The following is a 3,158-nucleotide window of genomic DNA, read 5'->3' on the forward strand; positions in this document are numbered from 1 at the left end:
ATTCCAACTACGGTGTTATTGAATTCTTCAATTTGTATGCATAATGCTGAATCATCGTGAGCGTCAAATACTTTATCAAATGGTGGATAAGCATATGACGACTGCAAAAATAAATTTAAAATTAGAGTTAGCAATTTATACTTTATTTTATAAATAAAGAAACATAGAAAAGACATTAGGAAACTATGAAGGTATTTTACTCACCCCAAAAGGATTTGCTTCATCCACTTTTGCGTACAGTATTTCAGTGAACTCAGAATAATGACCAGCAGTTGCTTTAATACCACTGATCAGTCCCACTTTAGTATCCACTAAAAAATCTATTCTTGAATATCTGTCTAATAACATAATTATAAACAAAAACCCAATTTCTGCCTTCATCTTTCCTGAGATCATATAACCAGTCTGCCTCAAATGTCAAAAACAACTGTTGGAAATCTATGTTGTGTAATGATACAGTATCAGATAAAAAAATGTATGACTAATACCTACGTTAAGCGATTAGATGAGTCATCTTTACCAAATACAGGTAGAAAACGCCTACAACAACGGTTCCACTAAAAGTGTTTTGAATTCTAAAGGTAAAATAGCTATTTTCAAACTACAGGAAACTCGCCAACATAATTTTATTGAAGGTAACAAATGTTGTGCAATTACATACAATCTCTATATTATTTTTTCTAATGCTCATTTTTATGTGTGTAAAGGCTATAATAAAATACGACTACATATCTACATTAAAATAATTTACCTTACACATAGCCATAACAAAATGTGAAGCAAAATATTCAAAGGATGCATTATATGACGTGTAGAATGATTATTTTCTGCGTAACCAAGCTCATACTCCCCATATGCTTTGAAGAATAGATCCCAAAAAGCCATTCTTTTGTAAAAAGGATTCATTCCAACGTTCAATTCTGAATCTATGTCCAAGTAATGATACTGTGAATCTATGCTAATTGGTTCCCATTTGACTGTTAATAACTCTGTAGTAGACGGAGTCGGGTCGCTGAAATAAAAAATAGATTTTAGAACTTTTAATGAAATCAAGGAGAAAAAAGTGAAAAGGACATGTGTAAAATGAAAGACCCCGTGCTTCGGTCTAAAAAAATAAAAATCATTTTCTATTCAACAGAAATTTGCAAGTCGTAACAAATTCCAATGAAATATGGATTCATTTGCAATAGTAAACGTTTGTGCTAATCTTTATCTTATAACAGACTGATATGGATAGCATTAGTCTTCATTGTATGTATACCTAAGATTTGCTTTACATCATAGAATTTATATCGGAGACATTTAAGATTATTCACGTTTTACTTGTTACATTACATACTTACCCATACTTAGCAAAGTTAGTCCACAATGTAGTCATTATATCAATAACTTTCTGATCCTCAGATGAAGGTTCTTCTGGAAATACATCCATGTCAAATAAGTAACCTAATTCATCAGCATGATTAGCACCGCCAACAGTCACATTGTTTCTTGATTTAACAAAATTTCTTCTCCCGTTGTATGAAAATACGTAATAGAAAATTTTATCGGCACCATTTTTAATATATCTTGCTATATTTCTCGTAGTAGAATGAACATACATGGTATCAGAATCAAAATCGGCTAGTGCGAATTTATTTTCACTATTATTTTTTGTCATCTCCTCATCACCAATGTAAAAGTTTCTCACAATCTTTTCCAGTTCAGTTACTGTTTCATTTTTAAAATCAAACGTGATTTTCAGTCTATTATGAAACAAATTTAGGGTCTCAGGTGGTTGTTGATTTACATACACTGTAAGCATTTCTTGGCTATTGTACCCAAGTAAGATTGGTATGCCTGCAGCTTTAGGCATATCTGCATGTAAGGGATGCACCGGTAAAAATCTTTCAATACCATCGATCTCCTTTTCGACACAAAGTCTAAAAACAACATTGGCCGTTGCCGCTGCCTTTATAACTGATTTTGGGTCTACTTTGGCTAGAAAAGAAATAGCGTCATCTACATTAGTAGCCGTGTACCCAAGAACTTCAGCCACCTTCTCTGGTGCTCGCAAATCGGGTCCAGGAAACCAGCCAGGATTTAAAGCTGATCCGCTTTGCAAAATTGCTCTGTGAAACAATTTTTCTTGGGGAGACGACAATTGCAAGTCCACCGACCTAGCTCCAGCACTTCCTCCAGCTACTGTTATGCTATCAACATCACCTCCAAACGCTTCAATGTTATCTCTTATCCACCTTAAAGCTAATAGCTGATCTTTCAACCCCTGGTTGCCTGGAACTTCAACTGTATGTAAGCACATGAAACCGTAAGGTCCAAGGCGATAGTTAAAAGTGACCAAAATAATGTCGTGTCTGACCAAAAATTTGGGGCCATATTTAGACTTTCTAGAGTCTCCTGTGACGAAGGCTCCGCCATGTATGAAAACAAGTACGGGAAGACGATTATTAGTTGAAACACATTCAGGTACATACACGCTTAGATGTAAACAGTCTAAACTCATTGTTGTTGTTCCGTTCTCTTCTCTTTGAGGGCATATCACGGAATTATCTTTCGCGTCGAATACGTTGTCGAACTTCGAATGAGGAGTTGATAGCTGAAAAAGACAATTTGTAAATATTATTTATTATTGCTTGAATTTAAAATACATTCTATGAAAAAAAATATATCAGAACTGAACATACGACTTACGTTCTTGAAATGGCTATCATAGTTAGCTTATAATTTTACGCCTTGATTATTCAGCTTAGCACCGCTGACAAGTATTATTTCACATTGCATTTCGACAGAAAGTACTAGTCATTATATTTGGCATAGTACATACCCCAAAAGGATTATCTTTGTCAACCGTAGCATAAGGAATTCCAAGAAACATTGAATAGTCCCCATCTGTCGCTTTTAGGCCACGAATTAATCCCATTTTAGTTTCCACTGTGACCTCATCATTTATAACACCCTTAACACTATGTTGTAAAATTAAACTTAAAATCAAAAAAGTCTTATGTTCAATCATCATTACACCTCGAGTAACACTATCAAAACTGAATTATATTATTAACATTACTTTATTTCATTTGCATAACGTTGACAAGCAGCGATTAAGATAATTATTGTTATTACCACACAAGTAATAACAAAATCATAAAATTATATTTGAC

The 3,158-nt window shown here is 33.9% G+C and overlaps 1 long non-coding RNA gene across 1 annotated transcript; it reads right to left on the minus strand.

Moving 5' to 3' along the window:
* Window positions 1–609: 609 nt before the first annotated feature.
* Window positions 610–2,951, minus strand: LOC126366370 (uncharacterized). Its single transcript, XR_007566339.1, has 3 exons — window positions 2,825–2,951; window positions 1,344–2,596; window positions 610–1,012 (listed from the first exon to the last, which is right to left on the minus strand). It is a non-coding gene; the product is annotated as an uncharacterized LOC126366370 (long non-coding RNA).
* Between the last annotated feature and the right edge of the window lie 207 nt (window positions 2,952–3,158).

Source organism: Pectinophora gossypiella, chromosome 4 (assembly GCF_024362695.1).
Source record: "Pectinophora gossypiella chromosome 4, ilPecGoss1.1, whole genome shotgun sequence".
NCBI classification, from domain to species: domain Eukaryota; kingdom Metazoa; phylum Arthropoda; class Insecta; order Lepidoptera; family Gelechiidae; genus Pectinophora; species Pectinophora gossypiella.